The 12,172-nt window shown below is 51.7% G+C and overlaps 1 long non-coding RNA gene across 5 annotated transcripts; it reads right to left on the minus strand.

Annotated features, from left to right (window-relative positions):
• Window positions 1-47: 47 nt before the first annotated feature.
• LOC143986955 (uncharacterized) lies at window positions 48-11,759 on the minus strand. 5 transcript variants are annotated; one of them, XR_013276578.1, is made up of 3 exons: window positions 11,737-11,759; window positions 7,528-7,634; window positions 48-563 (listed from the first exon to the last, which is right to left on the minus strand). It is a non-coding gene; the product is annotated as an uncharacterized LOC143986955 (long non-coding RNA). The 5 variants fall into 5 exon arrangements; XR_013276575.1 differs by lacking the exon at window positions 11,737-11,759 and adding an exon at window positions 11,446-11,552; XR_013276579.1 differs by lacking the exon at window positions 11,737-11,759 and adding an exon at window positions 11,516-11,536.
• Window positions 11,760-12,172: the final 413 nt, after the last annotated feature.

Here is a 12,172-nt window from a genome sequence, read left to right on the forward strand (position 1 = left end):
ATACCAATACTCGCACTGCTTGTATTTAAAGGATACATTTCATGATGTATCAGTAATTACTGTTCTGTATTTATTTGTGTCTTTTATATCAGCCCAGAGTTCATCTGTATCCCACCACCATTGTTGTGCTATGTATATAGCAGACCCCTCATGTGTCTACATGTACACTATACACGGGGGAGAGATTTCTACAAACAATGAGAAAAATCATTTTTATTGGTAAAAAAAAAAAAAAAAAATTCCAAGAAGTGCCGCAGCCAACATAAATAAGGTGATCACCTTGGGAGGAAGGTTCCGCTCTCCGTAGATCCGTTCATTGGACGTGGCAATAAAATGATGAGATCAGCTGATGGCGGCAGAGATAGCCTGGCCGTCTGCCCTCCCCCCCCCCCCCCCCCCCCATTGTTCTGTATAACAATCCGGGTTCTGCTGTCCGCTTCCTCCACAAGATACCAGCGCCATCCTCTCCCTCCACCCAGGACACTGCCCATGTCATCTGTGCGACACCCGCCGCTATAGGGACCGGACTTTCTTCTTCTCAATGAACAGAACGTGCTGCTTCACTGAAACCAAAAAGAAATCAGGAAATTCAGTTTAATCACAACTGGGTACCGATAACAGTCCTAATATATATATATTTTCACTATAGTTGAGGAAAGCAGCACCCGGTCTGTATCCAGTGCAATACAATCCAGTCTTCCCACCGAACCAAATATAGAAGAAGTCCAACAGATTGCTGCACTTAAAATATTTATTAATCAATTATTCAAGAAATTACATAATCAGATGTTGGAAGATTTCCATTTCGGGCTCACAAGCCCTTCATCAGATCAACACCACATCCGATTGTCACTTCCTGAATAATTGATTAATAAATATTTTAAGTGCAGCAATCCGTTGGACATACATATACACACACACATATACTTATATACACACACACACACACACTTATATACACACATACAGTATCTCACAAAAGTAAGTACACCCCTCAGTGACATTTCTTCTCTCTTTTCATGTGACAACACTGAAGAAATGACACTTGTCTACAATGTAAAGTAGTGAGTGTACAGCTTGTATAACAGTGTAAATTTCCTGTCCCCTCAAAATAACTCAACACACGGCCATTAATGTCTAAACCGCCGGCAACAAAAGTGATCCCCTCCCTTCAGAGACTGGGCCGCAGGGCAGTATTCCAACATGATAACCACCCCAAACACACCTCCAACACCATCACTGCCTTGCTAAAGAAGCTGAGGGTAAAGGTGATGGACTGGCCAAGCATGTCTCCAGACCTAAACCCTATTGATCATCTGTGGGGCATCCTCAAACGGAAGGTGGAGGAGCACAAGGTCTCCAACATCCACCAGCTCCGTGATGTCATCATGGAGGAGGGGAAGAGGACTCCAGTGGTGACCTGTGAAGCTCTGGTGACCTCCATGACCAAGAGGGTTGAAGGCAGTGCTGGGAAATAATGGCGGCCACACAAAATATTGACACTTTGGGCCCAATTTGGACATTTTCACTTAGGGGTGTACTGACTTTTGTTGCCAGCGGTTTAGACATTAATGGCTGTGTGTTGAGTTATTTTGAGGGGACAGGAAATTTACACTGTTATACAAGCTGTACACTCACTACTTTACATTGTAGACAAGTGTCATTTCTTCAGTGTTGTCACATGAAAAGAGAGAAGAAATGTCAGTGAGGGGTGTACTTACTTTTGTGAGACACTGTGCAAATATATGTAATAAAAAAAAAGAAAGAGAGAGGATCCAGGGTTGCAGCTCTCAAAAGAAATGCATTGCAGGAAAACTCCACAGACTTTATAACAAAAAACGAATTTCATATCCAGCAGGAAGATACAGTGAGGGGGAAAAAGTATTTGATCGGCTGGTGATTTTGTACATTTGCCCACTGACAAAAAAACAATTGGTCTATAATTTTATTGGTCAGTTTATTATAAACAGAGAGAGGCAGGATAACAAAAATATCCAGAAAAACACATTTCAAAAAAGTTATAAATTCATTTTATTGAGTAAAATAAGTATTTGAGCCCCCTATCAGCAAGATTTCTGGCTCCCATGTGTATTCTATGCAGGTAACAAGCTGAGATTAGGAGAACTCTTCTCTCTTAAAGGGAGTGCTCCTAATCTCAGCTTGTTACCTGTATAGAAGACACCTGTCCACAGAAGCAACCAATCGGATTCCAATCTCTCCACCATGGCCAAGACCAAAGATCTGCCCAATGATGTCGAGGAGAAGATTGGAGACCTACACAAGGCTGGAATGGGCTACAAGACCATCGCCAAGCAGCTTGGTGAGAGGTGACAACAGTTGGTGCGATTATTATTCACAAATGGAAGAAATGCAAAATAACGATGGATCTCCTCGGTCTGGGGCTCCATGGAAGATCTCACCTCGTGGAGGATCAATGATCAGGAGAACGGTGAGGAATCCGCCCAGAACTACACCGGAGAATCTTCTCCATGATCTCAGCTGGGACCATAGTCACCAAGAGAACAATCGGTAACACACTACACCGCGAGGGACTGAAATCCTGCAGCCCCCGCAAGGTCCCCCGCTCAGGAAATCACATGTACAGGTCCCCCCGCTCAGGAAATCACATGTACAGGTCCCCCCGCTCAGGAAATCACATGTACAGGTCCCCCCCGCTCAGGAAATCACATGTACAGGTCCCCCCCGCTCAGCAAATCACATGTACAGGTCCCCCCGCTCAGCAAATCACATGTACAGGTCCCCCCGCTCAGCAAATCACATGTACAGGTCCCCCCCGCTCAGCAAATCACATGTACAGGTCCCCCCCGCTCAGCAAATCACATGTACAGGTCCCCCCCGCTCAGCAAATCACATGTACAGGTCCGCCTGAAGATCACTAATGACCATCGAATGATTCCGAGGAGAACCGGGGGAAGGGTTGTGGTCAGAGGAGACCAAAATCCAGATCTTTGGCATCAACTCAACTCGCTGTGTTTGGAGGAGGAGGAATGCTGCCTATGACCCCAAGAACACCATCCCCCACCGTCATACATGGAGGACCTATGACCCCAAGAACACCATCCCCCACCGTCATACATGGAGGTCCTGTGACCCCAAGAACACCATCCCCCACCTTCATACATGGAGGACCTATGACCCCAAGAACACCATCCCCCACCGTCATACATGGAGGACCTATGACCCCAAGAACACCATCCCCCACCGTCATACATGGAGGACCTATGACCCCAAGAACACCATCCCCCACCATCATACATGGAGGACCTATGACCCCAAGAACACCATCCCCCACCGTCATACATGGAGGACCTATGACCCCAAGAACACCATCCCCCACCGTCATACATGGAGGACCTATGACCCCAAGAACACCATCCCCCACCGTTATACATGGAGGACCTATGACCGCAAGAACACCATCCCCCACCGTCATACATGGAGGACCTATGACCCCAAGAACACTGTCCCACACGGTCATACATGGAGGACCTATGACCCCAAGAACACCATCCCCCACCGTTATACATGGAGGACCTATGACCCCAAGAACACCATCCCCCACCGTCATACATGGAGGACCTATGACCCCAAGAACACCATCCCCCACCGTTATACATGGAGGACCTATGACCCCAAGAACACCATCCCCCACCGTCATACATGGAGGACCTATGACCCCAAGAACACTGTCCCACACGGTCATACATGGAGGACCTATGACCCCAAGAACACCATCCCCCACCGTCATACATGGAGGTCCTGTGACCCCAAGAACACCATCCCCCACCTTCATACATGGAGGACCTATGACCACAAGAACACCATCCCCCACCGTCATACATGGAGGTCCTATGACCCCAAGAACACCATCCCCCACCGTTATACATGGAGGACCTATGACCGCAAGAACACCATCCCCCACCGTCATACATGGAGGTCCTATGACCCCAAGAACACCATCCCCCACCGTCATACATGGAGGTCCTATGACCCCAAGAACTCCATCCCCCACCGTCATACATGGAGGTGGAGACATTAAGCTTTGGGGGTGTTTTTCTGCCAAGAAGACAGGACAACTTCACCGCATCAAAGGGACGATGGACGGGGCTATGTACCATCAAATCTTGGGTGAGAACCTCCTTCCCTCAGCCAGGGCATTGAAGATGGGTCATGGGTGGGTCTTCCAGCAGGACAATGACCCAAAACCCACGGCCAAGGCAACAAAGGAGTGGCTCAAGGAGGAAGAACATTAAAGTTCTGGAGTGGCCTAGCCAGTCTCCAGACCTTAATCCCATAGAAAATATGTGGAGGGAGCTGAAGGTTCGAGTTACCAAACAGCCTGGAAACCTTCATGACTTGGAGAGGATCTGCAAAGAGGAAAAAATCCCTCCTGAGATGTGCGAACCTGGAGGCCAACTCCAAGAAACGTCTGACCTCTGATCGCCAACAAGGGTTTCTCCACCAACTAGCAAGTCATGTTTTGTGAAGGGTTCACATACTTATTTCACTCATTAAAATGCAAATCAGTTTATAACTTTTTTTAAATGCGTTTTCCTGGATATTTTTGTTATTCTCTCTGTTATAATAAACCGACCAATAAAATGATAGACGATTGTTTCTTTGTCAGTGGGGCAAACTTACAAAATCAGCAGCCGATCAAATCCTTTTCCCCCCCTCACTGAATATTCATATACTTGAGACTCGCAAACCTGACATTCATTCATAACTTTGCAGCTGCTGCCTTGATCTGCACAGTGATCACAACTGATGAATGGTTGTGTGTTTACATGCGTGAGCCCCTCCCCCCTTCCTTACAGTGGAGGATGGGGGGGGGGGTCACAGATACAAACACAGTGTTTGGTCATAGTGGGACCAATTATATGATACAATCACAGAAACCATAAGGCACAGAGCCACTCGTGTGGGCTCTGTACACAGGGAGGGGCATTTACTAAAACGTGAGCAGACAGAACCTGGAGCAGCTCTGCATGGTAACCAATCAGCTTCCAGCTTTTATTTTCACTTACTATAAATTTTCAATGAAAAAATGTTTTAAAGAATGCAGGTTGTGAGTGACCGCTGTCAGTTATACAGATAAAAAGATCGATGACTTGCAAGTCAAAAGCGCCCTACAAATACAAAAAGTCACAGCAAATGACAGAACATTTAGTTTGTCAAAAAGCACATTAAATCACTTGCCTACCGGGCACTCCCTGCCCCCCGCCCCACCCCCTTTCCTGCCCAGGCCAATTTTCAGCGCCGTCACACTTTGAAAGACAATTGTGCGGTCACACAACACTGTACACATATGACATTTTTTCCACACAAATAAAGCTTTCTTTTTTTGGTGGTAGTTAATCACCACCAGCGTTTTAATTTTTTCCTAAATAAACAAAAAAAACACCGAAATTTTTTGGATAAAAAAAAAAAAAAAGGTTTTCTTCATTTGTTATAAAAATTTTGAACATAAGTAATTTTACTCCTTCACTGATGTGTGCTGATGCGGCGACACGGATGGGCACAGATTGGCAGCACAGGAGGGGGCCGATTGGCAGCACAGGAGGGGGCCGATTGGCAGCACCGGAGGGGGCCGATTGGCAGCACAGGAGGGGGCCGATTGGCAGCACAGGAGGGGGCCGATTGGCAGCACAGGAGGGGGCCGATTGGCAGCACAGGAGGGGGCCGATTGGCAGCACAGGAGGGGGCCGATTGGCAGCACAGGAGGGGGCCGATTGGGGCTGAACTGATCATCAGGTCACTAATAATTAGAGCCCCGATTATCGGTGTAGATGCCTCCCGTGTGGATTTGCCAGTTTTCGGCTCTCCTCTCCTCTCCTCTCCTCTCCCCTTGTGAGGTCAGTGTGAGGAGAAGACTGCCAATAACCAGCAAACCCTGTTTACATCCGTGATCAGCTGTAATTGGACACAGGTGCTCCTCTGTGATTGGCTCTTTACCCCAATCACTGCCGTGTGCCACGGGGGGATGTGCAGGCAGTGTGGGCATGGGAGGACGTCATAAGAAAGCCTCCTAGCAAAGTGTGGTCGCACTGTAGCCGTCATTCGGCTATAGCGCGGTCATGAAGGGGTTAATCGTATTGCAACAGAGAAACATTGTAGAGAACAGGGAAGGAAATCCATGCGCCAGGGAATGGGATGCATCCAGCCTTCATTTCCAAAGCCTAAGGCCCCTTTCCCATGAGCGCTCCAATCACCTCTATGGATCGGCGGAGGTTAGTGGTGACATATCCGCTGCGATCCTCTCCCCCAAAACCCAGACGGATGGTGGTCCCATTTTCCTTCCATCTGGTGGATCAGATGAAAATGGACAAGCGGTTCTTTTTCATGCGATCGCCCCATAGAAGATATCGGGACTCGGCCCAGATCTGCTCAGTAAGTGGAGACGGACCCGTCATCCGCCTGGTCCGTGGAGCGATTCCCCGCTGAGGAAACGGATCCCGCCTGTGTGAAAGGAGCCTAACTAAATAAAGCTGAAACTAGAAGCTGATTGGTTACTGTGCACACCTGCTCTAGATCCTGCCTCCTCCCCCATTTAGTAAAATATCCCTCCCCCTTACAGCAATGGCCAATTCAATGTACCAGTGCCGGGAAAAGGGCATCTAGAGCCCGGGGCAAACATGACAAATTGCCCCCCCCCCCCTATAATGTATAAGCATTATGTGTCGGCAAAAATCCAAAAAAAGAAATAAAACCGAAAACTAATCTGCATGATTGCCCCATTGGCATAAATTTCCCCTCCTCCCAATACAAATCCACCGCTGCTCAAATCACCCCCCCCCCCCAGCTCAAATCCTCTCATTCCCCATATGCCCTCAGCCCAAATCCACCCCCCACCACTGAAAAAAATTCCCCCATTCTAGTACAAATCTTCTACCCCTCAAATTTCCCCTCTGAGTACATATCCTTTCCCCCCTACTCCAAATCCCTCCCAATTTCCCCCATCTTAGCACAACCCCCCCCCCCCCCCCCCAAAAAAAAAAAAAAAAACACACCACACTTCTACCATTAATCCCCTCCCCCTATCATATTACTTTTTTTTTTTTAGCACAAACCCACCAAAGCTCCCCCCAACAGAAAATACCCTCCAATCACTCTACTCCTAGCACACCTCCCCAAATTTCCCCTCCTAGAACAATTCTTATCCCCTGCCATACACCCCCCCCCCCCAAATCCCCTCCTCTCAAGCCTCCTTGTGGTACCTCACATGATACCACAGTGCCCACGGAAGCTGCTCCTCCTGCCCACCCCTTGTCCCGGCCATGCTCGCCACTGACTCAAAACACGGGTGTAGATGGGGAGTTCTCATTTTACTGGCTGCATGTTTTGTTCCCAGTTAGGGGCTCTGCCGGTAGTAATGGAGGGGCTGGAATGGACAGCTATAGCAAAGACCGTTCTCTTTAAAAAAAATAAAAATAAACTAATTGTCATCTAGATTGGATGGACTGGCTCTTGAAGTATATGGGGAATATCGCCCAAGTGAACTCTTACCTACGGGGTCGTACTTTCGGAGGATAAGCTTGTCCTTCAGTCTGTTCCTCCTGGTGTTGAAGCTGTAGCCGGTCCCCGCTGCACTCATCATCTGAACCAGAAGAACCCTGACACCAAAACAAGATGGAGGAAGATGAAGGCGGCTACAAAAAGTGTACCTGTCCCTTACAAGAAGGCAAACCCATCATGGGCAGCAGTTTCCACCGGTTTGTCACCCCCCACCTTTTCATATCAACACCCCCCCTCCCTAAGTTGTCACCCCCCCCTCCCCTCTCTATGTTGTCACCTTCCTTTCCCCAGGTGTAAATATAGAGGTGACAACTCCATATATTTCAAAACATAAATGCTTACGGTGTACTTTGTCCCTTTAACACATATTGATCTACCCCCAATTTCTTATCAGCAGACCCACATATAACCAACAACTCCCCTATTTTCTGCAACACTCCGCAATCTTCCCTTCCCCCTCATTTGGTTTCCGCTTAAAGGATAAGTTCACCTTTAAGGAAAAAAAGGGGGGGGGTGAGTTACACCCTAAATACAGATGTAACATGTTCAGAAAAGTGGACTTTTCCTTTAAAGCGTGGGGCGGCAAGCCACTGATCCCTACATTAACTCTGGCAGCTCCCGCCCTCCATTGCGTCACCTCCCGCTCTCCTGCACGGTGTACCCCAGTGTAAGATAGGAGACTACTACCTTCATTGTGTGGGGTGGAAGACAGAGGAAACTACATTGGGGAGGGGGGTGTGAAGGGGACATATGACACTGGCTTGGGGGGGTATTGTAAAGGTGGGCAGAGGACACTACAGGGGGTGGAGCGATGTGAGAGAGGGCACGGGACACTTATTGGGGGGTGTGATGTAGAAAGCGCAGAAAATACTGCTATGAAAAAGAAGGGGGATAGAGGACACTACAGTGGGGGATGTAGAGAGAGCAGAAAAAACACTGCTTTGAAAGGGGGGGGGGGGGGGCGGTGCAGAGGACACTACAGTGGGGGTGATGTGAAGGGGGGCAGAGGACACTACAGGGGGGGGGTGATGTAGAGAGCAGAAAAACACTGCTATGAAAAAGAGGGGGGGGGGGAGGAGGACACTACAGTGGGGGTGATGTGAAGGGGGCAGAGGGCACTACAGGGGTGATGTAGAGAGAGCAGAAAACACTGCTATGAAAAAGAAGGGGGGATAGAGGACACTACAGCGGGGGTGATGTGAAGGGGGGCAGAGGACACTACGGGGGGGGGGGGTGATTTAGAGAGCAGAAAAACACTGCTTTGAAAAGGGAGGGGGCAGAGGACACTACAGTGGGGGTGATATGAAGGGGGGCAGAGGACACTACGGGGGGGGGGGGGTGATTTAGAGAGCAGAAAAACACTGCTTTGAAAAGGGAGGGGGCAGAGGACACTACAGTGGGGGGGGGGGGGGGGGGTGATGTAGAGAGAGCAGAAAACAATGCTACGAAAAAGAAGGGGGGGATAGAGGACACTACAGTGGGGGGTGATGTGTGATGTGAAGGGGGCAGAGGACACTACAGGGAGGGGGGTGACGTAGAGAGAGCAGAAGAAACACTGCTTTGAAAATGGAGGGGGGGGGCAGAGGACACTACAGTGGGGGTGATATGAAGGGGGCAGAGGACACTACAGTGGGGGTGATATGAAGGGGGGCAGAGGACACACAGGGAGGGGGTGACGTAGAGAGAGCAGAAAAACACTGCTTTGAAAATGGAGGTGGGGGCAGAGGACACTACAGGTGGGGGGGGGGGGGGTGATGTAGAGAGGGCAGAAAAACACTGCTATGAAAAAGAGGGGGGGGGGGGGGGGGAATAGAGGACACTACAGTGGGGGTGATGTGAAAGGGGGCAGAGGACACTACAGTTGGATTTGGGGGGGGGGGGGGGGGATTTAAAGGGAGCAGAAAACACTTCTATGAAGGGGGGGGGGGTCTACAGAGGACACCACAGTGGGAGAGGTTATGTGTAAGGGGGGGGGGGGTACTGGTATGAGGAGGAAGAGAACATTACTGTGGGGGGAGGAGGGGCGTTTTTATTGGGGGCTTGGTAGTTACTTGCTTTAAAAGGGTCCGTTTATCTTTACCAAAAGACTCCCTATGCAGATAATGAGGATGAGCTCCGGCGTGTTCGCACAGCCCACGTGCCGAGCCCGCCAGGAAGTCGGCGCTGCGCTAATCACAGGCAGTGAGACATTGCCCCCGATGCGCGGCTGCAGAGATCGGGAAACGTCTCACTGCCTATGATTAGCGCAGCGCCGACTTCCTGGCGGGCTCTGCACGTGGGCTGTGCGAACACGCCGGAGCTCATCCTTACAGATAAGGGGGGGGGCCTGTAGATAAAAACAAACTGCGCGGCTCTGATTAACGTTCTTAAACTCTGAATGAGGGGAGAGGAAGCCCATTGGGGGGGGGGGAGGGGGAGAGGAAGCCCATTGGGGGGGGGGGAAGGGGAGAGGAAGCCCATGGGGGGGGGGGGGAAGAGGAAAGGAAGCCCATGGGGGGGGGGGAGGAAAGGAAGCCCATGGGGGGGGAGGAAAGGAAGCCATGGGGGGGGGGGGGAAGGGGAGAGGAAGCCCATGGGGGGGGGGGGAAGGGGAGAGGAAGCCCATGGGGGGGGGGGGAAGGGGGAGAGGAAGCCCATGGGGGGGGGGGGGGAAGGGGAGAGGAAGCCCATGGGGGGGGGGGGAAGGGGAGAGGAAGCCCATGGGGGGGGGGGGGAAGGGGAGAGGAAGCCCATGGGGGGGGGGGGGAAGGGGAGAGGAAGCCCATGGGGGGGGGGGGGGAAGGGGAGAGGAAGCCCATGGGGGGGGGGGGGAAGGGGAGAGGAAGCCCATGGGGGGGGGGGAAGGGGAGAGGAAGCCCATGGGGGGGGGGGAAGGGAGAGGAAGCCCATGGGGGGGGGGGGAAGGGGAGAGGAAGCCCATGGGGGGGGGGGGAAGGGGAGAGGAAGCCCCATGGGGGGGGGGGGGAAGGGGAGAGGAAGCCCATGGGGGGGGGGAAGGGGAGAGGAAGCCCATGGGGGGGGGGGGAAGGGGAGAGGAAGCCCATGGGGGGGGGGGGGAAGGGGAGAGGAAGCCCATGGGGGGGGGGGAAGGGGAGAGGAAGCCCATGGGGGGGGGGGGAAGGGAGAGGAAGCCCATGGGGGGGGGAAGGGGAGAGGAAGCCCATGGGGGGGGAAGGGGAGGAGGAAGCCCATGGGGGGGGAAGGGGAGAGGAAGCCCATGGGGGGGGGGAAGGGGAGAGGAAGTCCGGGGGGAGAGAAAGCCCATGGGGGGGGGGAAGGGGAGAGGAAGCCCATGGGGGGGGGGGGGAAGGGGAGAGGAAGCCCATGGGGGGGGGGGGGAAGGGGAGAGGAAGCCCATGGGGGGGGGGGGAAGGGGAGAGGAAGCCCATGGGGGGGGGGGGGGAAGGGGAGAGGAAGCCCATGGGGGGGGGAAGGGGAGAGGAAGCCCATTGGGGGGGGAGAAGGGGAGAGGAAGCCCATGGGGGGGGGGGGAGAAGGGGAGAGGAAGCCCATGGGGGGGGGGGGGAGAAGGGGAGAGGAAGCCCATGGGGGGGGGGAGAGAGGGGAGAGGAAGCCCATGGGGGGGGGGGAGAAGGGGAGAGGAAGCCCATGGGGGGGGAGAAGGGGAGAGGAAGCCCATGGGGGGGGAGAAGGGGAGAGGAAGCCCATGGTGGGGGGGGAGAAGGGGAGAGGAAGTCCGGGGGGAGAGAAAGCCCATGGGGGGGGGGGTATGAATCAGAGATGGGAGGGTGGAGGTGATCAGTAATAGTTGGGATTACCCCGGCACCGTCCTGGGAGTTTTTCGGCCTCGGGAGGTATATAAACGGCCTAAACCTATAGAAAGGGTGTCATCCACCTTTAGTCGGAGCCGCACAGTTTGTTTTCATCTATAGGCGCCCCTCTACTCACACAGGCGGCTCTCCTGTAAAGTTGAACGGACCCTTTAAAGTGACAACCTGATCTGTCCATGTATGGAGACCTCATACAATCCAGAACCTTCCACAGATCGATCGACTCCCATCGCTCCACTTACTTGGGATTTACTCTTCGCATCTGATGGGGGGAGAAGAGGAGAGAACATTATGTTACCATGGTGACACACTGCTAGGATATATATAATGCAATATAAGAAGATGGGGAGTAAAAGGTCAGGATAGTGGAAGATATATTATATGGGAGGGGGGAGGGGGTCACACTCACAGCTCACACAGGTCAGGAACATCTTCTCAGCTCTCTCTGGAGCCCAAGGACAGCAGACATGCAAAGACCAACACTTCCGGTTTCCTCACATGTTTACTTCCGGGTTCTCCTCGGTCAGGAGTTAGGTGCTAATCTCGTCCTTCACACAGGAGCCATGTTTCTGTAGCCCGCCTCTCTCAGATCCAACGACTGAGGTCTCCGGAAACATGGCCGCCGCCTTCAGTTCTCTCACAGAGCATAAGAGACAGAGACGTCGTCCTCTATGGACGGGACCGGGGGTTCAGACTGGGAAAAATACATACAAAACAACTAATAATTCAAAAAATGAGGTGATAATAGACCGAATAACACATTCATAAATACATTATAATAAAAATACTTTCATTAACATGATTATAGGTTTTAATAATTAAGAAGAAAACAATAATACATGTAA

Source organism: Lithobates pipiens, unplaced genomic scaffold, assembly GCF_037356315.1.
Source record: "Lithobates pipiens isolate NorthernLeopardFrog02 unplaced genomic scaffold, aLitPip1_a1.2 Scaffold_18, whole genome shotgun sequence".
NCBI lineage: Eukaryota > Metazoa > Chordata > Amphibia > Anura > Ranidae > Lithobates > Lithobates pipiens.